We start from the raw sequence: 23825 nt of genomic DNA, 5'->3' as shown, positions 1-23825 counted from the left end.
AGAGGTGGTGAGGAATTTTTGATATTTCCTCATGTTACAGAGGAGGAACCTGAGGTAACAGGAAATAATTTGCCTAAAGACATAGAGTGTAGAGAGAGTATCTGAACCCAGGGATCTGGCTTCAGAGTCTGTGCACCATGCACTCTGCTGCGCTGTAAGCTGTAAACTATAGTGCATGTGAGGGGTTACACACCCCCAGTCTCTTTACTCACTCCCATATATTCACTCCCAGTTACGAACATGCAGCACCAAGCCCCACCCCCCCTCACTCATCCACACATATTCAAGCAATCTTCCATTAACACACACACACACACACACACACACACACACACACACACACACACACCCTCTGTGCTCCACTTCCAGGGTCAAGGAGAAGGGAGCTGGCTCAATGCCCAGAAGCCCCAGGAGCAAGCCCAGCCACGTGTCAAACGGGCACAGAGCTGGGTGATGAGCTGCAGGGGACGGGAGGGGCTGCCTTCCTGGCACAAAGTCACCCTTTCCCTTGAGAAGGGCAGGAGCTCCCAATATCGAGCTGACCCCGGACAGAAGGGCATCGGGAGCGGGGTACTCACAAAACAAGCCACAGTGTGTGGAGGGTCTACTCTCTCCTGAGACATTTCACATGTATGATTTCATTTAGCCTCATGTCGACCCTACAACATCTGGGATTCTCATCCCATTTTGCCAGCGAGAAAGCAGAGGCTCAGAGAGGTAAAGCCACTTGCTCAGGACCCACAACCAGCAGATGGCACAACTGGGATTCTAGCTCAGAAGGCCCTCTGGTCCTGCCCCTCTTCCTGCCTCAGTCTGTCCATCTGAGACCAGGGAGCAGCAGAGACCCCCCCTAACGGCAGAGACTCCTCTTTTCTCTCCCTCCCCTCTCATCTGTCTGTCTTTCTCTCCCAGTGTCCTCCTCCCTCTGGTCCAGATTAGAGGCCCCTACACCCAGAAGCCCCCTGATGGGCCTGTCCTCCCTCCACCTTTCACCTCCCTGCACATGAGTGACTGAGTCTCTAGTTTCAAACCTTCCCGGCCCCTGGGGGCATCTTCAGAGAAATCACAAGGCGGGAACATCACAAGGGTTGTATTCTGGATAAAGACCAATGACCCCAACACTGTGGGAACACAGGTCATATCTCTGTTTCTAATCCTCAGTTTTTCCCTCTGAAAAAATGAGAATCTTGGATTCCATGCTATCTAAGGCCTCTTCTTGAAATGGATGGAATGCACCCGGGGCAGGCAGAAGATGTTTATCTTTTTGTGACGCTGTGCCCTGTGAGAGGTACATTCATATCCACGTCATGAGTGGCCACTTTCTGGCTACGTGATATCACAGCACCTCACTTTTTGGAACCACATAATCTTCCTCCTTAAAAGTGGTCTCATGAATACTGTTTTTTTAAGGATTATTTTAAGGATTAAAAGGAAAAGCATAAACCACAGGTTCAAATCTGGCTAGAATATAAGTAATGTCAGCCCATACAGTGCAATTTACAATTTGAAACATTTGCCAAGATTGAACAGTGGGGGATTGCTTTAAAAAGTAAATTTCTAGTATTGTTGGGAAAAGTAAACGATCTGGCTGCACAGTCCTGCAATTTAACAAGAGCAGTGGGTCTCAAAATTGAGTGAGCATCAGAATCACTCAGCCAGTCGTTCAAACACACGCTTGAGATCCCACCCCCAGAGTTTTGATCACTAGGACAGGGGTGGGACCTAAGTATCTGCATCTAACCAGCTTCCCGGGCTGCTGACGGTGCTGCTCAAGGGACCACACTTTGAAAGCCATGAGCTAAGCTAAGTAGAGCTGCTCTCTTCCCATGAAGGGAGCATTCCCCCCAGTTTCCATAATCCCCACCATGCCTTATTGTCCCCCCAGCCCCACTCCAAATACCTCCATCCTCAACACTCAACTGATCTGGAAGGAATTTAAAATTGTGACCTGTGGGGTGGGCGCACAGTAAGTGTTCAGTAAAAGGTAGCTTGTTCTTATTTAACAATCTTATGAAGTAAGTATTATTATTCCTATTTTACAGATGAAGAAACTGAAGTTCATCTAAGGGAAAGTGACTTGCTGGATGAAAAACAGCTGAAAATCACAAGGAAGAACTTGCCAAAAAATGTTAGTCATGTGGCCCCGCTAATTTCAATGGTATAAATACACAAACACATAAACAACACACAGGCAAATCTATCTGATATTAACATAGATGATGCATCAAAGATTGTGGACATGACTTCATGAGAATAAAATCATATTTATCAAGAAAGGGAAGAAGAAAAAGTTAAAATGGAAGGTTACATGAGTCAGCTGCAGACATGTCTACTCTAAGGTAACTGTAAACAAGTGACATTGAAGATCTGAGAAATTCCCAGGAACAAACAGGATGCCTTTCACCACGCAATGGAGCTTTCTCCTCTTGGACTGTTGAACCCATTCAAACTCCCTTCTCTCCAAGGAAACTTCTCTCTCTGAGTATATGGGCTATTTTGTTGCTTTGTCACCTAGCGTCTCTTTGTCCTTTTCCTGACACAGTAGCCTGATTTTGCTTGAGAAATGACTCTTCCTCCACCTAGGACTGGTGGGATTGGGCCGCCTGTCAATCAAAGTGCCTGCCCTACCCCCAGACCAAGAGTGGCCAATCAGATGCTCTCCCTGGAATTTAATCTTGATCAATGAATCCCAAAAGACCTAAAAATGGTGGTTATTCAGAGGTGACCTGGGAAGACCTTAGTTCTTCCTTGCTTACCATCCTTTCCAAGCTGAGATCTTTTAGCACTCCCCTCAGTCCGTGAGCTGAACTAAATCATTAAGTGCTATGGCTGCCAACAGAAGAGTCCAAAAGGATCTCACTTAAGGGTACAATCAGGAAGGGAGAATGGAAGCCCACTACATCCCCACACTGTTGTCACAAATTCCTTCTCTGCTTCCAATAGCCAGAGTCAGTTTCTGTTGCTCATAACCGGTGAGATCTGCTGCCTTTACCAGGGTCACCACCAAGTTCTGCATTTTTCTATCCAGTGGCCTTTTCTCAGCCATCATCCTCCTCTAACTCACAGGTAAGGCTCTCAAGGCATAAATGCGAACAAAATTCTTTACCAAAATTTGTTTCCACTTGGTCTCAGCATAAAAAAATGATGAAAAGCAGAACTTCCTATTTGAAGAACTTTGAGTCTCCTCTGGTGAATCGTCGGGGCTTTTGAAGGCACAGCTTTTAAACCTCTTTCAAGGAAAATCATAGGAGACAGAGGGTGTTGAGTTTGAATCCCAGCACCTGCCAATATTGGTTATGTGACCTTGGAGAAGGGATGAAACCTCTGAGTTTCAGCTTGAATGACTTTAAAATGGAAGAAAAACCTATTAAGGTTGTTGTGATGTTTAGTGATGAAGATGTATGTGCAGGGCTTGGTACATAATAGGTTGTCAGTAGTGGTAATGGGTGTTTTACATTATTAATTCTACCTCTCTCAGAGTTACTTAGACATTCTCATCGACTCAGTGACTATTACCAGCACATCAGGACAGGGAATTCACGTTGCTACTTTCACCCTCTGAGGTGCTAGCAATCCCCATCTTCTCTGAACCTCAGGTTCCTCCTTTGTAAATGGAAGGATGATTCCATCTCTGTGGATACCGTTCAAAATTTATCTGCGCCCACAGATGTAAAGCACTAGCAAATTGATTAGGCCACACACCTAGTAAATTGGCAGAGCCAGAGTTTGAAGCCATGGAGTCGGATCAAAGGTTTCAGTCATCACATATTTTGTCCCTAATAAGCATTTCATGAACAAGTGAATGAATGAATCAACGTCTACTCAACATCTTTGCCTATGTGCTCTCCAAGCACCATGGACTCAACACTGACCTAACTGAATTTATTGTCCTTCCTTCTGAGGACTTGCTTCCCCTACCTTCCCCCAGAAGGCTGAGTGTCGTCCTTCATTCTACCTTTTTCTCACCCCCCTGTGAGCAATCTCATAGAAAAGTCTGTTGGTTGTACCTCCTCAGTTCTCAGCTGAAAGTTCACTTCGGAATAATATGAAGACACCTGGTCATAGAACTTCCCCACTTCCTGACAGCAACCATCCTGAGCAAAGCCAGCTTCCTGAAACTCTCCTGCAAATAACCTCATGGAAACCCACATCCTGTAAGTCCCTCAAACATCCTCTTAATGAGATGCCATATAATTCATTGTCCATTGCTGCAGTGAGTAATAAACCCAATTTGTTCAGTCCAAGAATACACAATGGAGAAAAGGCAGTCTCTTAAGCAAATGATGTTGGGAAAGCTGACAGCTACAAGTAAATCGATTAAATTAGAACACATCCTCACACTGTATACAAAAATAAACTCAAAATGGATTAAAGACCTAAATATAAGACATGACACCATAAAACTAGAAGAGAACATAGGCAAAACATTCTTGGACATAAATCGCAGCAATATTTTTATGGCTCAGTCTCCCATGCCAAAAGAAATAAAAGCAAAAATAAATAAATGGAACCTCATCAAACTTAAAAGCTCTTGCACAGCAAAGGAAACCTTCGACAAAACAAAAATGCAACCTACCTAATGGGAGAAAATATTTGCAAAAAATACGATGAACAGGAGATCAATATCCAAAGTATACAAACAACTCATGCAACTCAATACTGAAAAAACAAAAAATCCAATCAAAAAATGGTCAGAAGACCTAAACAGACATTTCTCCAAAGAAGACATGCAGATGGCCTCAGGCACATGAAAAGATGTCAACATTGTTAATTATTGGAGTAATGGAAATCAAAACCACAGTGACGTATCACATCACAGCAGTCAAAATGGCTATCATTGAGAAGTCTACAAATAATAAATGCAGGAGAGAGTGTGGAAAAAGGGAAGCTTCGTACACTCTGGTGTGAATGTAAACTGGTGCAGCCCCCATGGAAAACAGTATGGAGGTTCCTTAGAAAAACTAAAAAGAGGGCTTCCCTGGTGGCGCAGTGGTTAGGAATCTGCCTGTCAATGCAGGGGATACGGGTTCGAGCCCTGTTCTGTGAAGATCCCACATGCTGCAGAGCAACTAAGCCCGTGTGCCACAACTACTGAGCCTGTGCTCTAGAGTCCGTGAGTCACAACTATTGAGCCCACATGCCACAACTACTGAAGCCCGTGCGCCTAGAGCTGTGCTCCACAGCAAGAGAAGCCACCGCCATGAGAAGCCCACGCACTGCAACAGAGAGTAACCCCCGCTCACCGCAACTAGAGAAAGCCCAAGCGCAGCAACAAAGACCCAATGCAGCCAAAAATGAATAAATAAAATAAATTAAAAATAAATAAAGAAATAAAAGAAATAATGTTAGAAAAAAAAAAACTAAAAAGAGAACTACTATATGATCCAGCAATTCCTCTCCTGCGTATATATCTGGAAAAATGAAAACTTTAATTTGAAAATATACATGCGCCTCAGTGTTCATAGAAGCCCTGTTTACAATAGCCAAGACATGTAAACAATGCAAGTGCCCATCAACAGAGGACTGGCTTAAGAAATGTGGTGTGAAAATAGAAATGAACTCACAGGATTTCCGTAGCCATCCAGTTTTTAAGACTCTGTGCTTCCACGGCAGGGGACTTAGGTTCGATCACTGGTCAGGGAACTAAGATCCCACATGCCGCACGGTGTGGCCAAACAGAGAAACAAAACAAACCAGCAAAAGACAAAAAAAGAAATGGACTCACCAACATAGAAAACAAACTTATGGTTACGAAAGTGGAAAGGAGGGGGAAGAATATAATTTGGGGAATATGACAAGCACAGAGCCTGACAGATGGCCAGTGCCCACTAAACGTGAGCTTGATCTTCTTGAGCTGGAGTAGGAAACCCCTCCCTGCACATGACAACAGGGAAGGGGGTTCCTTGAGCCTCATGCGCCTTCCTTTCTCCTTCTGAGAATCCAAGAAAATAACCTGCCCCAAAGTTTGACCTGGCCCAAGAAGTAAGGGACAAAAGCGTTCATGTTGAGGTGTCTGTCACCCAGTTTTTTGTGTGTACTGGGGTGGTCATTAAGAGGTAGATGCCACCATAGGGGGTTGGCTTCCTATACCTGGCAGGGCCCAGTCTGAGGGCAGGAAATGGGGAGGTGCCCGCTGCTCTGCAGAATAGTGAGAAGGACCACCATTTCCATGAAACCTACTGGTTAAGGTTTTAGTTGCAAATAACAGAATCCACTGTAGTTGGTTTAATTATAATATGAATTGATTTAAACATAAGGCCAGACTGTTTGAAGACACAGACGTTCAACATCACTGTGGGGAAAGGGGCTTCTTTAGTGAAAAGACCACTCCCACCACCGATGCTGGGAACTGGATGCCACAAATTCTACATTTGCCAGCACAAGGAGAGCAGTGATGGTGGGGTGGAGAATGAAGGTGAGGATGCAGTGAGGAGGAAGATTCGGCAAGAATCCTGGCTTCAAATCCCCAGGGGACAAGGGGAAGGGCCTAGAGTTTTGACTAATATGGTACCAGCCTGGAGAAACCAGTCTTCTCCCCACGAGCAATCTCACAGAAGTACTGCGCTTCTTGCTCTCCCTGCAGTTACCTCAGGAAGGGAAGAAGTTCAGCCGTCACTGAACTTTCTGATTAATTTAATAATAGAGAAATGATCATTATTTGACACATAAATTTCTTTTGGGGGTCTTGGTGAGGAAAGGTAGGTAGACAAGTCTTTCAGACTGAGAAATTTTGGTGGAAAATGGCCATGATTGACCATGAAATGGGTAAATTCTTTACACTCATGATTGGTAATCCTTTCAAAGAAGTCATGTAACATGGTCACCCTGTTCAGGTGAGGAAACTACAGATGACTTACCCAGGACACATGGCATGTGTGTGGTAGGATCAAGACAAGATACTATCATGTCACAACCCATTTAATAAAGTACCTGATTCTGCCAGGAATTCTGAAAATGCAGATAACCAGTAAGGACTTCTGAGTGCACTGTCCCACATACAATAGTCCCCTGTCCCCAAACCTCACCCCAGCCACAAATTATAGAGAAGAGTGAGTCCGGGTTTTGTCCCTGACAGCAAATACGTGGTGTCCCTACCAACACCCACTGGGCGGCCCACAAGTCAATTCACTTCTGACATTAAATCTGCAAAGGGAGCCGACACCCCACAGGTTGAGGGCTCAGTCCCTGAGGACGGCCCCCACTTCAAGTGCCGATCACAAGTCCTGGGGTCACCCATACACGTGACCAACAGGCTATAAATTCAGAGGTTCCATGACCCCACCTCCCATATTCAGTAATCATTAGAACCACTCACAGAACTCAGGAAAGCCCTTTACTTACTTTCCCTAGTTATTATAAAGCATAAAATACAGGGACAGCCTTATGGAGGAGATGCGCAGGGCAAAGGGGGAATTGGGGATGCCAAGCCTCCATGCCCCCTCAGAACACCCCCCCCCCCACAATCCCTTGATGTGTTCACCTCCCCTGAAGCCCTCTGGACCCAGGGTTTATGGATTTTAGTTGACGGTTCCAGGTAGGCAATTTGATTGAATCATTGGCCATTGGTGACTGAACTCTACCTCAGTACCCTCTCCTCTCCCCAGAGGGGCTGGGGGTGAAGGTTCTAACCCTCTAATCACCAGGTGGGATCTTCTGGAGTCCAGTCCCATCCAGAAGCTATCTAAGGTCCCATCCTTGACTCCTCTCATGACCTACGAAAACAGTAAATTCCAAGAGTTTCAGGAGGCCTGGGCCATGAACCAGGACAAGGATCAAATGTGAATCTTTTCTTTACATTAAAGTGAGGCTCAGGGACAAGGCGGTGACCAGGAACAGAGGGTCTCAGAGATGGGGTCCCTGGTCTGGTAGGGTTCAGTGGGTTACTTTTATTAAACGCTGAAACATAATGATTCCTTTTGAGAGTCATGAAATGTCCGTGGAGTTAACAACTGCCCAACTTCCCAGGAGAAATCCAGAGAGGGCTGTCAACACCCACCCCACCCCTGCTCCCCAACCCCTCCCATGGACTCGCCTCATTCCCCCCAACCCTGCCCCAGCCTGTAGAGGAGAGGTGAGTCAGGACATACCCTGGGCCTGTTTGCTGGTTTCACCTTCCAGGGTGCCGACCAACAGTGTGCCCAGGAGGACGAGCAGGGCTGCAGAGAGGCTGAGCTGGCTCAACTTTGTGACCTTGCAGGAGGGCTTCTGAGGAAAGCTGGGGGCTGATAGAGCTTTCCCCACCACAGCTAAGTGGTGGGAACAGGGAATAAGGAGGGGAGTGAAGAAGGGGAGGAGCTGGGGTCAGTGCTGTTCCTGGAAATCTCCCCATATAACCAGGCTTCCTGCTTCTGCCTGCTGGGGCCAAATGCCCAGTAACAGCGCTTCTCAAACTTGACTATGCCTGTGGGTCTTGTGAAAACACAGACTGTGATTCCACAGGTGGAATTTGTCTGATTTGTTCCTCACAGAGCATCCCAGCACCTAGAGCAGTGCATGGCACGTGATGGCCGCTCAGTGGGTGGATGAGAGCAAATCAAAGGACAGATAAGTGAGCAGCAGTGTGTTAGCTCAGGTCCTCCTCTGCAGCCTCCTACAGATGTCATCACATCTGGGCAACAATGCCTTTCATCCGGACTTCCCTGATGGTGCAATGATTAAGAATCCACCTGCCAATGCAGGGGACACAGGTTTGATCCCTGGTCCGGGAAGATTCCACATACTGCGAAGCAACTAAGCCCCTGCGCCACAACTACTGAGCCTGCGTGCCACAACTACTGAAGCTCGTGAGCCTAGAGCCTGTGCTCCACAACAGGAGAAGCCACCGCAATGAGAAGCCCGCGCACCCCAACGAAGAGTAGCCACCGCTCGCCACAACTAGAGAAAGCTTGCGCGCAGCAATGAAGACCCAACGCAGCCAGAAATAAATAAATAATTTTTTTTAAAAATGCCCTTCACCCCTCACCTTAACCCCACCTACCTTGGAAGACAGCTGTGACACAGGGCTGCTTCCTGCAACCATGGTGGCAGCATCTCAACTGGATGGATAAAAGCTCTTTACCTGGCACTGCTCCAGAGGATGGTGAGCTGGGGGAAGACTATCTCCATCCAGGGCACAAACCCTGGTTTTCTGGGTAGAAAAAGGAGTAAGGGGCGTGGGCAGAAGGGAAGGAGGGAGCTGAACACGTCTCCACCGCATGACCTCCCACCACCCCTCACCTGGTTTCACCAACAGGAGAGCTGCCTGCCTGAGTGGACCTCAGGGGCTGGAGTGGATCTGTGGGGAGCTAGGAAGACCACCTGCAACCCCCCTTCTCCTGCTCTGCCCCAGTGGTTTTGGGTTCAGAGGACCTCAGTTTGCATCCCAGCCCTGCCTTTTCCTAACTTTGTGGCCTGGGGCCAGAGATCTCCCAGAGCCCCGTGTCATCAGGTGCCACATGAGACCCATGCTGCCCACATCGTGGGACTGCTGTGGAAGCAGTGGAGGCAACAGACATATTCCTTCTCCCTGCACAGTCAGTCCTTGTACTAAGGATAATAAGTAATGACAACAGTTAGTTCCTTCTTGACGTATATTAACTCATCTAATCCTCACGATAATCCTGAAACAGGGGACGAGGAACTGTTACTATTTCCTCACGTTACAGATGAGGAAACTGAGGTAACAAGAAGTTAAGTAATTTGCCTAAGGTCACACAGGGTAGAGACAGGATTTGAACACAGGAATCTGGCTTCAAGTCTGTGCACCAAGCACTCTGCTGCTTTGTAAGCTGTAAAGTGCAGTGCATGTGTGAGGGGTTACACACCCACAATCTCTTCACTCACTCCCATCTGTTCACTCCCAGTTACCACCATGTAGCACCAATGCCCCCCCTCACTCATCCACACACAGACACTCATTCTTCCACTAACACACACACACACACACACCCTGTGCTCCACTTCCAGGGTCAAGGAGAAGGGAGCTGGCTCAATGCCCAGAAGCCCCAGGAGCAAGCCCAGCCAAATGTCAAAGGGGCACAGAGCTGCGTGATGAGCTGCAGAGGACGGGAGGGGCTGCCTTCCTGGCACAAAGTCACCCTTTCTCTTGAGAAGGGCAGGAGCTCTCAGTACCGAGCTGCCCCCGGACAGAAGGGCTTTGGGAGCGGGGTACTCACAAATCAAGCCACTGTGTGTGGAGGGTCTACTCTCTCCTGAGACATTTCACATATATGATTTCATTTAGCCTCATGTCGACCCTACAACATCTGGGATTCTCATCCCATTTTGCCAGCGAGAAAGCAGAGGCTCAGAGAGGTGAAGCGACTTGCTCAGGACCCACAACCAGCAGATGGCACAACTGGGATTCTAGCTCAGGAGGCCCTCTGGTCCTGCCCCTCTTCCTGCCTCAGTCTGTCCATCTGAGACCAGGGAGCAGCAGAGACCCCCCCTAACGGCAGAGACTCCTCTTTTCTCCCCCCTCCCCTCTCATCTGTCCGTCTGTCTCTGGCTTTCTCTCCCAGTGTCCCCTGGCTTTCTCTAACCTGGTCCAGGTTAGAGGCCTCTGACCCAGAAGCTGCCCCTGATGAGGCCTCTAACTACAAACCTTCCCGGCCCCTGCGGGCGTCTTCAGAGAAATTACAAGGCGGGAACATCACAGGGCATGGGGGAACCACCTCATTTACGCAAGAGCCCTGGCCCAATAGTCTGAGTTTCCTGCTCCCTTCTGCAAGTCCCAGCTCCTGAGCGGAGCGAGGTAGCCGCCTTTGCCATCGCTAGGAAACAGACCCATCAGAGCTGAATGACATAGGTGTGCAGACGTTTGTATAAAGGAGGGACTTGGTGCTGGAAAAAGAACTGGGGAAGGCTTCTGAATAACTAAAAGCCAGAATGTCACTGAAGGTACCTATCAGGCAGCCTCGGTTTCGATACCTCATCTTATGGGCAGTCTACTATCACTTGGGCAGCAGGTGCCAGCTGGCAGCATTCATCATTAGAACACCCCTTTGTCCCGTTGAACCAATAAGAGCTCCCCCGCTTCCTTCTGACCCTACTTTGTCACTTCGGTCTTGACTCTACTTTCAATAATACAATTGACCCATTCTAGGTTTTTGTCCTAAGACAGTTCTACAGAGACTTGGAGATGGCAATCAAGGTGGTTCCCCTGTTTCCCACAAAGTGTCTTTTAGGGATCCAGTGCTTAAGACTCCACGCTTCCACTGCAGGGCGCACAGTTTCAATCTCTGGTTGGGGAACTAAGATTCCACATGCCATGTGTGTGGCAAAAAAAAAAAAGTGTCTTTTAGATTTTTATGCAGTATTTGCTGAGTCCCCGCCATCAGCTTCAGATTCCTAGGCCTCACAGTTCGGGGAATCCCTCTTTTTCACTTCTGACAATTTATGCAGATGTTGATAGGATGGTACCCACCCTCAGGAGGTGCCCCATCACTGGGTTGGAGGAGAGAGGTTAGTGTAAGAAGAAGAGGCTGGTCAGTAAGGTCAGAGCTCCCAAGTCATCCTCCGGCTAGCTTCCCCCATTTGGGCAAGAACAAGGAAATCAGATACTGTGGAAATATGAACCAGTGAATGAAGATGACTGAGAGGAGAGGGTAGGAGTAGATGGTGGGCAGGGGTCCATGGCTCAGGGAGGTATTTCCCAGGATGCACCTCTCTTCTAGTTTATTATAAGACCTTTCAGGTGCAAGGGATTATGGGATAACTTGTTCAGATTCCAGTGGGTCCCCACTGAAGGGAGGTCCCTGCTCTCCCAAGTGGAGCCAGTTTGGCAATATTTTCACACCACTGCCTCTGGGACATGTGAGCTGGAGGGACCCTTGTAGAGCAGAACCTAAATACCTCACTACAGATGAGATAATTGAGGCCTAGAGCCTTCAAATAGCAGGGCTTATTAAATAAGAGAACACTCACAGAGCTGCTCTGTCCTCACTACTTTGAAGTCTTGGGCAAATTTCTCAACGTCTCTGAGTTTCTTTCCTTATATAATAAAGAAGGATAATGCTTATACCTGTCAATATCTCCAGCCACAAACCACCTGAAACACTCCTGTTCCTAGCTGAATGAATCGTGTTTATTACACACCCTGGGGAACTATAGGGCTTCTCCTTAAGAGGATTTTAGGAAGGATTTATAGGATGTGGGCTTGTGTTAGGTGATTTGGGGGCGGTGTTTCAGGAAGCTGGCTCTGCTCTGGATGGATGCTGTCAGAAAGTGGGGCAGCTCTCTGAATGGGTACCTTTATCTTAACTCTAAGAAGGGAAGACTAGATAGAGGTTAGAGCTGTACTTGGTAAAGAAGTAGCAGTCACTCAATATAGGGGGATGCTTGGATATTTTGGTGGTTTGTATGATGTAGCTCGTTTTGTCTGTGTTCAAACATCATTACCAAATGTCCTATTTTTGTCTTGATCTTTCATGGACACAGAACGGCCTTGTCTGATGTTGAAGGTTTCTGAAATGTTTCTGTTGAGTAGGAGAACATAAGGCCCACTGTAATGTCAGGTCAGGTCTTAGAACTCAGAGGTTGCTATACTCTTTCTCTATCAATCTCATAATGTTGTGATGAGAATTAAAAACATATATTTGTTAAATGCTTTGTACAAGTACTGGCAGAGTAAACTTTTAGTGAATGTGTGATCAGATGATGGTAAGAGTAACACTATAAATATTTAAGTTATTTAATTATTATTAATTGATAACAGTGTAGTGGGAAAATGAGTTGGTATTCATGAAAAGAGTTTGGCTTCAATAACTCACTGTGTTGCTGTGTGATCTTGGGCAAGTCACTTCACCTCTCTGAGCCACAGATTCTTTCTTTGTAAAAGAGGATGATGGTATCTGCCTCAAGAAATCCCCAGGTTTGGGCCCTTTTGAGGACCATGTTGATTAGGCTGCTAAGGTTCTTTGCACACCACTTACCATAGCAAATTGTCTAGAAGCACATAGAGTTTTAGTTTCCTTAGCTCCTGACTACTTTTTAAATGTGCTGTCAACTGTAGTAAAGAGAGGAACAAACAGCATTGATTGTTGCAGTGTCCCCTTCTAGAAGTCCGCCCTCAGGAAGTTCCCCCAGTGCCAGAGGAGAGTCACAGTCTCTCTTCCAAATAGGTCTCCTTCTTCATCAGAGCTAACCGAAAACCCTCTTGCTTCAGTGATTGACCTTATCCCGGTCCTGCCCTTTTCCCACCCCAAGTTGCCATTATTTGACCCCCTGGTCAAAGGAGCTAAGTGTTAACTGTCATATAGCTCACTATTATCCTTAGTACAAGGGCTGACTGTGCAGGGAGAAGGAATATGTCTGTTGCCTCCACTGCTTCCTCAGCAACCTCACGACGTGGGCAGCACGGATCTCATGTGGCACCTGATGACATTAGGGCTCTTGGAGATTTCTGGCCCCGGGTCACAAAGTTAGGAAAAGGGAGAGGTGGGACGCAAACTGAGGTCCTCCAATCCCAAAACCACTGGTGGAGAGCCCAGAGTGGGGGGTGATTTGCAGGCGATCTTTCAAGTTCCCCTGAGATCCACTCCAGCCCCTGAGATCCACTCAGGCAGGCAGCTCTCCTGTTGGCGAAACCAGGTGAGGGGTGGTGGGAGGTCATGCAGTGGAGACGTGTTCAGCTCCCTCCTTCCCCTCTGCCCACGCCCCTTACTCCTTTTTCTACCCAGAAAAGCAGGATCTCTGCCCCAGATACAGAAGGCCTTCCTCTAGCTCAGCCTCCGCCTGGACCAGTGCCAGGTAAACAGCATGCCTCCAGGCAGTTGAGATGCTGCCACAATGGTTTGCAGGAAGGTGTCCTGTGTCACAATTGTCTTCTGAGTTAGGTGGGGGTGGGGCATTGGTGCCCAGATGTGATGACACCTGCAGGAGGCTGAAAATGAGGACCTGAGCTAACACACTGCTGCTCACTTATCTGTCCTTTGATTTGCTCTCATCCACCCACTGACCGGCCATCACGTGCCATGCACTGCTCTAGGTGCTGGCACGCTCCACGAGGAACAAATCAGACAAATATTCCACCTGTGGAATCACAGTCTGTGTTTCCACAAGACCCACAGGCAGAGTCAAGTCTGAGAAGCGCTGTTACTGGGCATTTGGCCCCAGCAGGCAGAAGCAGGAAGCCTGGTCATGTAGGGAGATTTCCAGGAACAGCACTGACCCCAGAGCCTCCCCTTCCTCATTCCCCTCCTTATCCTCTGTTCCCACCGCTCAGCTGGGATATGGAAAACTGTGTCAGCCCCCACCTTTCCTCAGAAGCCCTCCTGCAAGGCCATGAAGATGAACCAGCTCTGCCTCTCTGCAGCCCTGCTCGTCCTCCTGGGCACCCTGTTGGTCGGCACCCTGGAAGGTGAAACCAGCGAACAGGCCCAGGGTAAGTCCCGACTCACCTCTCCTCTACAGGCTGGGGCAGGGTTGGGGGGAATGAGGCGAGTCCATGGGAGGGGCTGGGGAGCAGGGGCGAGGTGGGGGCTGACAGCCCTCTCTGGATTTCTCCTGGGAAGTTGGGCAGTTGTAACTCCAGGGACATTTCATGACTCTCAAAAGGAATCATTATGTTTCAGCTTTTAAAAAAAGTGTCCCACTGAACCCTACCAGACGAGGGACCCCATCTCTGAGACCCTCTGTTCCTGGTCACTGCCTTGTCCCTGAGCCTCACTTTAATGCAAAGAAAAGATTCACATTTGATCCTTGTCCTAGTTCATGGCCCAGGCCTCCTGAAACTCTTGGAATTTACTGATCTCGTAGGTCATGAGAGGAGTCAAGGATGGGACCCTAGATAGCTTCTGGATGGGACTGGACTCCGGAAGATCCCACCTGGTGATTAGAGGGTTAGAACCTTCACCCCCAGCCCCTCTGGGGAGAGGAGAGTGTACTGAGGTAGAGTTCAGTCACCAATGGCCAATGATTCAATCAAATTGCCTACCTCAAACCCTCAATTAAACCCCATGAACACTGGGTTCAGAGGGCTTCAGGGAGGTGAACACATCAAGGGATTGTGGGGGGCGGGTGTTCTGAGAGGGCATGGAGGCTTGGCACCCCCAGGTCCCCCTTTGCCTTACGCATCTCCTCCATAGGGCTGTCCCTGGATTTTATCCTTTATAATAACTAGGGAAAGTAAGTAAAGGGCTTTCCTGAGTTCTGTGAGTTGTTCTAATGATTACTGAATATGGGAGGTGGGGTCATGGAACCTCTGAATTTACAGCCAGTTGGTCACACGTATGGGTGACCCTGGGGTTGACGTTAGAAGTGGGGCAGTCTTGGGAGACCGTGTCCTCAAATAGTGGGACATTAGTGTCAGAAGTGAATTGACTTGTGGGATGCTTGAGTGCTTTGGAGAATTAGCTGGCGTTGGTAAAGACTGGACTTATTTCGTTCATAGAAAAAACCCACACCCACTCTTCCCTGTGATTTGGTGGCTGTGGTGAGTCATGGGGACAGGGGGGTAATGAACGTGTGACACTGCATCCAGAAACTCTTACCAGTTATCTGCATTTTAAGGACTTTGGCACAATCGGGTACTTTATCACAGTGGTCCCTAACCTTTTTTGACACCAGGGACGGGTTTTGTGGAAGACAATTTTTCCATGGAAGGAGGGAACTGGGGGATGGTTGAGGCAGTACTGCGAGCGATGGGGAGAGGCAGGTGAAGCTTCCCTCGCTCGCCCTCCGCTCACCCCCTGCTGTGCGGCCCAGTTCCTAACAGGCCAAGAACCGGTACCGGTCCGCGTCCCAGGGGTTGGGGACCCCTGCTTTATCACATGATTGCGACATGGTAGTCCTGACCCTACCACACACATGCTGTGTGACCTGGGGCAAGTCATCTGCAGTTTCTCCACCTGACCAGGGGAACCATGTTACATTGACTGGTTCTCTGTAAGGATTACCAATCTCAGGTATAAAGAGTTTAATCACATTTCTGGGACAATGATGTCCATTTTCCACCAAGACGTCTTAATCTGAAAAAAATATGTCTACCTACTTCCTTTGGACGAGAAAAAATATTTAGGTGTCAAATAATGATGATTTCTCTATTATTAAAATTAATCAGAGGGACTTCCCTGGCAGTCCAGTGGTTAAGAATCTGCACTTCCTCTCTAGGGGGCATGGGTTTGATCCCTGGTCAGGGAACTACGATCCCACAAGCTGCGCGGTAAGGCCAAAAAAAAAAAAAAATTAATCAGAAGGACGTGGGACCACTGAGCTGAGCTTCTGCTCTGCCCGAGGCAGCTGCAGGGAGGGTGACAAACACGACACTTCTGTGAGTTGCTCATGGGGCCAAGGCTGTTCTTTTTTCCAGGCTGGTCCAATATTAGTAAAAACTCAAGGTCCTTTCTCTTGTCCTCCTGTTTAACTATTATTTTATGATCCCACCAAGATATAAAATCTAGAGCTAGATTGATAATTATGTAGATGTTCCCCATCATTAAAAGGCATTTCACTAAGAGAAATTTTATAATACCAACTCTAAACAATGACTGTGCAATTCCCATGAGCATGAAATGAGACATTCAATCCCTTGACAAATATTTCTCAAGGCCCTACAAAACATTGTTCTTGGTGTGGGAAAATAGCTGTAGACAAAATAGAGCAAAATAACTTGCTTTCTAGGAGGGAAACAGAAAATAGATAAAGGGGTAAATACTACGCCATGGTATAGGTCATGACAAGTGTTTTGAAGAAAGAGAGTGATGGGGATAAAAGAGGCTGTGCTCCTTCTGTAGACTGGTCAGCGAAACCCTCTGTGATAAGAAGGCGTTGAAAAGAGGCTGCAAAAAAAAAAAAAAAAAAGTTCCTGGTGTGTTTGAGCAGCAACAAGGACCAGGGTGGCTGGAGCTGAGTGGGTAGGGAGGAGGGGAGTGGAAGGGGATGAGGCCAGAGTGGCCATGGGGCAGGTCGTGAGGAGCCTTGTAGGACTTTATAAGAATCAGTATTTGACTCGGAGAGCTGGAGAGTCACTGAGGGATTGGTCACGGGAGCAATGGGATAGGACTCAAAGGTTGTAACAGGGTCCCTGCGGCTGCAGTGAAGAGAGTGGCCTCTAGGGGGCGAGGGCAGAGACAGAGGCCCAGTGAGCAGTCTGCTGCAGTGGTCCAGGTGAGCCACGATGGAGCGTTGTTGAACCTCTGTTTTTCCCTGGGTCTATGTCAGTTCTTTTGAATAACATGAATGACTTGCTCCGTAGAGGTTTTGACAAAACATAATGGAAAAGAATAAGAAAAAGAGTATATATGTATAACTGAGTCACTTTGCTGTCCAGAAGAAATTAATACAACATTGTAAATCAACTCTACTTCAATAAATTTTTTTTAAAAGATACTCTTAAAGAAGATGAAAAAACAAGCCACAGACTGGAGAAAAAAGAAGCGTAAAGGTTTTTATGGCTGCTTCATCTTCCAATCATGAATATTAAATCATTAGCCATGGTGATTGACTCAAAATCCATGCCCTGTCCCCCCCGAATTTTCACATTTCACACCCCGACACCCCACCATTCTCTACTGCAAACCAACTGGTGGGTTCAGTTGTTGACCTTGTAGACTGAGCTGTGATGACCAGCCTCACAGCTGACCCAGAGCCCCTCCATCCCTGAAGCCCTGCGACCTGACTTCTGCCTGGAGCCTCCTTACCGGGGTCCCTGCAGGGCCATGATAACGAGGTAGTTCTTCAGTGCCTGTTCTGGGCTCTGCGAGCCCTTTGTATTCGGCAGCTACAAACGGAAGAAGAACAACTTCGAGAAGGAGGAGGACTGCACGAGAACCTGCGTTGCTATTATCCCCTTCTCTGGTAACACAGGGGGCAGGACAGGGTGGGAGGGGAAGGGCTGAGGGAAGAGGTGGAGCTCAGGGGGCCACACACCTCACGCCACCGTGTCTTTCCTCCTCGCTGCCACCCAGGAGAAGTGGCTGCAGTGTTCTGTGAAACCACACACTGAGCACATCCTCCATAGGCCAGCTTGGCAGAAGGTCACCCCTAGAAGCCCCGTCATGAGAATCTGAGCTTCCTCACATGCTCCCCTTTTTCAGATGGGAACACTGAGTCAGCCACCCTACAGAGCAGGTCTGCACTGCTCCTGAACTCCCCACCCAGGCTTGGAAACTCACTTCCTTCTTGTTAATCATCCTGGTCCTGGGAGGACTGTGGTTGCTCATTTCTGGGATGGTCTAGGACCTGTCAGGACATACAGTGTTCAGGCCTTGGACTTCAATGATGTTACTCAGCAAACTCCTTCTTTTTGCAGAGAACATATGAACTGTGCTCCCCTGAGATTCTGAAGTCCGAGGAGGAGCCACGCAGGGCTGGGCTGCGGCTGCTTCTGAAACAGTTTGATCTCCTCTGAGTCCTTCTCTACCCCACCCTCCTCAGCAGAACCCTGCCTCTTTCCTTCCCCCCATGGGTCTACTTGCCTTAGCTCTGTCTCATCCAGTCGGTTCTAAGCATCAGGAGAACAAGTCTTCCCTTTATCCCTAGCACTTAGCACAGCTCCTGGTACGAAGGAGACCGTCCATAATTACTTGACGAAGGAAGGAATGAATGCAGGAGAACATTCCTCACAACCTGAGTAACTACAGAGCCTACGGTTTGAAGCCAGGATTGTTGTCTTAACCCACATCCTCACTGCATCCTCACCTTCATCCCCCACCCCACCATCACTGCTCTCCTTGTGGGTGGCCAAGGTGGAATTTCTGGCATCCAGTTCCCTCAATTTTTTTTTTTTTTTTTTAAAGCCATGCTGTGAGGCTTGTCGGCTCTTAGTTCCCTGACCAGGGATTGAACTAGGGCCCTCGGCAGTGAAAGCATGGAGTCCTAACCACTAGACGGCCAGGGAATTCCCTGATGTTGCAATTTTCCTGTCTGTGGCCTCAAACAGTCTGGCTTATATTTCAATAAATTCATATTCAAATTACACTAACTGGATTCTGTCGTTTGCCCCTAAGAACCTTCACCACTAGGGTCCACGGAGATGCTGGTCCTTCTCACTATTCTGCAGAGCAATGGGCACCTCCCCTTTTCCTGTCCTCAGACTGGGCCCTGCCAGGTATAGGAAGTAAACCCTTTACAGCACCATCTACCTCTGAATGGCCAGCCCAAGCTACACAAAAATCCGGGTGAGAGACACCTCAACATGAAAACTTTCTTTCTTTCTGTCTTTGACCAGGTCAAATTTGGGGGCAGGTTGCTCTCCTGGACTCTCCAAAGAGAAAGGAAGGAGCGTGAGGCTCAATTGTCCACTTTTCTGACGAACCTCCTTCCCTGAGGTCACGTGCGGGGAGGGGCTTCTTACTTCAGTTAAAGTAGGGCAACTACCCTTTAGTAAGCGCTGGCCATGCGCCAGGCTCTGTGGTTGCATTTTGCCTGCATGATTTCATTTAATCATCCTAAGAATCCTGGGAGGGAGGAAATGGGAGCATGGAGATGTCACTTAGCTGGAGGATTAGTTTCCTGGGGCTACTGTGGGAACCAAGGTGGAGGCCCTGGCTGTCACCTGAAGAGGTCAAGGCCAGCTTCCCTGAAGAGGTCAAGGTCAGCTTCCCTGAAGAGGCGATGTCTGAGCTGAGTTTGGAAGGGTGAGTTGGATTCTACCAGGTACCGTGAGGGTGAAATGAGCTTTGAGGCAAGACAAAGAGGTGGAGATGAGAACAGAGATTCTACTTCCATCCATTTCCCAGGTTGTAGTCTGTATCAATTTCCACGTAGCCTTTGAGCATCATGAGGAGACCCCAACTTGTTCCTCGAAGTCCACCCAACCCTGAATACAGGTGGACCTGGGAGTTCCCCTGTACAGAGTAAGGGAGAGGAGTTACCTGGCAGGGTAGGGGGAACCACCTTATTTACATGGGAGCCCTGGCCCCAAAGCTTGAGATTCCTGCTTTCTTCTGCTAATTCCAGCTCCTGAGGGGAGTGAGGTGGTCGCCTTTATCATCTCTCAGCAACAGACCCATCAGACCTGAGTGACATAGGTGAGTGGATGTTTAGACAGAGGAGAGATTTTGTGTTGGAAAATAAATTGGAGAAGGCTACTGAATAAGTGCTAAAATTTCATAGGAGACAGTTAGTCACCCAGCCTCAGTTTTTATACACCCCCCCATGGGGACCTCATTTTCTCTTGGGCATCAGGGGCCAGCTCACAGAATTCATCAATAGTACACTCTCCCCATTTAACCATAAATGGAAAGGCCCCTAGGCCTTGGCTTTCCACACTGGTGCTCAGTCGGCTCCCAAGAAACCTTCTGACCAGTTCTACTGTCTTCGTCCTAAGAGAGCATACAGACATTGGGAGATGGCAATCAAAAAGTAACCCCCGCACACAAAGTGTCTTTCAATTCCTTGTGCAAAATTTTGTTAAGTCCCCTCCACAAGCTTTCAGATTCTCAGGACTCAATTTGAGGGAATCTGTCTTTTTCACTCCCTACAATTTATACAGAGGCTAATAGGATGGTAGCTACCTTCATGAGTTGTTTGCTCACTGGGTTGAAGGAGAGAGGTTGGTGTAAGTATAGGAGGGTGGTCCGTAGGGTCAGAGCACCCAAGTCACCTTCCCAACTTCCCTCCCCCGGTTGAGCAAGAGCTGTGGCAATTGGATATGTGGAAATATGAACAAGCAAAAGAGGATGGTTGAGAGGCAGGGCAGGATGTAGATGGTGGGCAGGGGTCCAAGACTAATGTAGGTATTTCCCAGGATGCACCGTATTTCAGTTTCATACTAGACCTTCCCAGCTGCAAGGCATTGTGGTAAATGACTTGTTCAGAATAGTGACTCCTCAAAGGGAGGTGCCAGCTCTCTCAAGTGGAGCCACTTTGACAGTGTTTCATGGTCCTGCCTCTGGGAAGATGTGGAATGGGGGATCTTTGGAGAACAGAGTCTGACTGTCTTATTACATACAAGGAAATTAAGGCACAGGGACCTCAAAAATCATAGCAGTAAAACAAATGAGGACATAGGTGGTGCTCGTTCTGTTACTCACTACCTCGTCCTCTTGGGCAAGTTTCTCAGTGTCTCTGAGTTTTACTTTCTTTCATTATAAAATAAGGATAATGCTTGTACCTGTCAATGTTTACAGTCACAGAGCACTAGAAACACTCCTGTTACTAGTTGAATGAGTTGGGCTTATTACTCACCACAGCAAGAAACAACAGTCACCCTTGGGAACCACATGGTGTCTCATTAAGAGAATGTTAGAAAGGACTTACAGGATGTCGGCTTGTGTTAGGTGATTTTAGGGAGGGTTTCAGCAAGCTGGCTTTGCTCTGGTTGGATGCTGTCAGGAAGTGGGGAAGTTCTATGACTATCTTAACTGTAAGAAGGGACAACTAGATACAGGTTAGAGCTATGTTTGGTGAAGAAGCAGCAGTCATTCATATTAGGCAGGATAGGGGGATGCTTGGTCATTTTGGTGGCCTGTATAATATAGCTCATTTTGTCTGTGTTCAAACATGATTACAGGGTGTCCACTTTTTGTCTTAATCCATCATGGACACAGAATGACTTTGTCTGCTGTTAATGTCCTGCGAAATATTTATGTTCAGCAAGGGAACATAAGACCGACTGTGGTGCCAGGTCAGCTCTTGGAAGCCAGAGGTTGCTTTCTCTTTCTTTATCAACCTCATAGCATTATGGTGAGAATTAAAAGGATATGAGGGACTTCCCTGGCGGCCCAGTGGTTAGGACTCCACGCTTCCACTGCAGGGGACACAGGTTCGATCCCTGGTTGGGGAACTAAGATGCCGCAAGCTGCGCGGTGCAGCCAAAAAATAAATAAAATTTTTCAATAAATAAATAAATAAAAAGAAATAAAAGGATATGATATTCGGAAAATGCTTTGCACAAGTGCCTGGCAGAGTAACCCCTCAATGAATGACAGTTCTGAAAACAGTAATAGTAATACTATTAATGATAAGTTATTTAATTATTATTAATAATTATTAATTTATAACAGTTTAATGGGAAAGAACTTGGTACTAATTAGAAGACATTGGCTTCAGCCGCTCTGGATGATGCTGTGTGATCTTGGAAAAGTCCCTTCATCTCTCTGAGCCTAAGGTTCTTTCTTTGCAAAATAAGAAAGAAAAATTCTTCTCCCTTAAGAAATTCACAGCTTGTTTCTTTGTGAGGACTACATTGATTGTGGTGCTGAAGTGCTTTGAACACACCACAGACCAAAGCACTTGCCTAAAAGCACGTAGGATTTTAGTTTCCTTGCCTTCTGACTGCTTTTTAAATGTGCCGTCCACTGCATTAAAGCAAGGAGTATATAGCATTGTGTTTGTAGTGTCACCTTTCATAAACCCCCTCAGGAATTTCCTCAGTGCCCAAGGAGTATCACAGTCTGCTTCCTAAAAAGGTCCCTTTCTTCTTCCAAGGTAACCTAAAGCCCTCTTGCTGCAGAGGTAGATCTCAGCCAGGTCCAGTCCCTTGCCCACTCCACGCCCTTTATTTGACCTTCTGGTCTCTCATAGGCGGGAAGCGGGGGCTTCTGTTGATTCTCTTTGGGATCAAGCAACCTGTTCCTCAGACGTTAGGAACAATTCTTTAAGGAAGGCGCTGCCTGCCCCCTGGTGGCAGCATGAGGAAGTGCGACCTTCGCTGGAAGTTGCACATACCACCTCTACTGTGATGTGGCAAAATTGAACTCCTAGGTTTTGATTTTTAAAAGTGTGCCTGTGGGGAATTCCCTGGCGGTCCAGTGGTTAGGATTCTGCACTTCCAATGCAGGAGGCGTGGGTTCAATCCCTGGTCGGGGAACTAAGATTCCTGCAAGCTGCAGCATAACCAATGAATAAATAAAAAATAAGTGTGTGTGTCCCCTAGTTAATATAAACAATTAATATAGAATCTTTACGAAGCATCTGTAATACACAGGACAGACCCAATCTCTGCTCTCATGAGTTCAGTTTACTAGAAATCGTGTGAGATATTTAACAAGTGATTAATGAGAAACGCAATGTCCCTTAGTGAGAAGAAAGCACTGGGGTGTGATGGGAGAGTTAGCAGGGGACTTGGCTAAGTGTGGAGGTGGTGGGAGTTGGGATGGGAGGAATCCTCCGGAGGACTTGGAGCAGAGGAATATCGAGATCTGATTTACTTTTTAAAAGGCTGCCGTCCAACAGGAGAAAGTGTAACACACCAAGAATGGAGGAGGTCAGTCGGAGATGGAGATCTGAGATTATTCACCTAATGGAAAATGGTATAAGAGGAGTGGATGATGTAATCAGGGAGTGTGCAGAATAACAATAATAGGGAGAATGCAGCTCTGCTCTTGCCTCCCCATGTGACCCTGGAGGTGGGTCCCTTTACAAGGGAGGCTGGTGCCTGGTACTATGTAATAATGCAGATGAATAACAACCACGGTAAAAATCTGGTTTACAAGGATGCTCCTATCTAAGATGATTTTGTGAAGCATTCCACATTAATTCTTGGAGTACTGGCTGTGCATGCACTTTGCCCCTGCCCGTCCTGTGTTGTGCTGCCTGGACTTGGGATGCCAATTCAGCCTCCGTTTTCTCCTCTATAAAGTGGGCATGATGAAATCTACCCTGCCCACCTCTCATGACTATATGGAGGATGAGATTAGATAAACCTTGGGAAGGGATGTTGAAGGGAGAAAGAGGGAGGTTCTTTCTTTCCTTCATTTCTCTTTTCTTTTTTTTCTTTCTTTCAACTACTTTACATCATGGATTATATGTTTCTTTTAACTCTGTGTTTTGGCATATGCTCTTTATTACTCATTATCAGATTTCATTGGAATCATTTGTCAGTTTCCTAGAATTTCATGTTTGATACTTACTTTGTTTACTCTTAAAGTGCTAAGTATTTATTATTGATCTCCATCCTAAGA

The 23825-nt window shown here is 47.3% G+C and overlaps 1 pseudogene; it reads left to right on the top strand.

Annotated features, from left to right (window-relative positions):
* The first annotated feature begins 14262 nt into the window (after window positions 1-14262).
* LOC118880971 lies at window positions 14263-19940 on the top strand (annotated as a pseudogene).
* The last annotated feature ends 3885 nt before the right edge of the window (window positions 19941-23825 follow it).

The sequence above is a fragment of the Balaenoptera musculus genome, chromosome 15 (assembly GCF_009873245.2).
Source record: "Balaenoptera musculus isolate JJ_BM4_2016_0621 chromosome 15, mBalMus1.pri.v3, whole genome shotgun sequence".
Lineage (NCBI taxonomy): Eukaryota > Metazoa > Chordata > Mammalia > Artiodactyla > Balaenopteridae > Balaenoptera > Balaenoptera musculus.
Note: the sequence above shows the minus strand (reverse complement) of the source record. Positions and strands in the feature narration are given on the sequence as shown.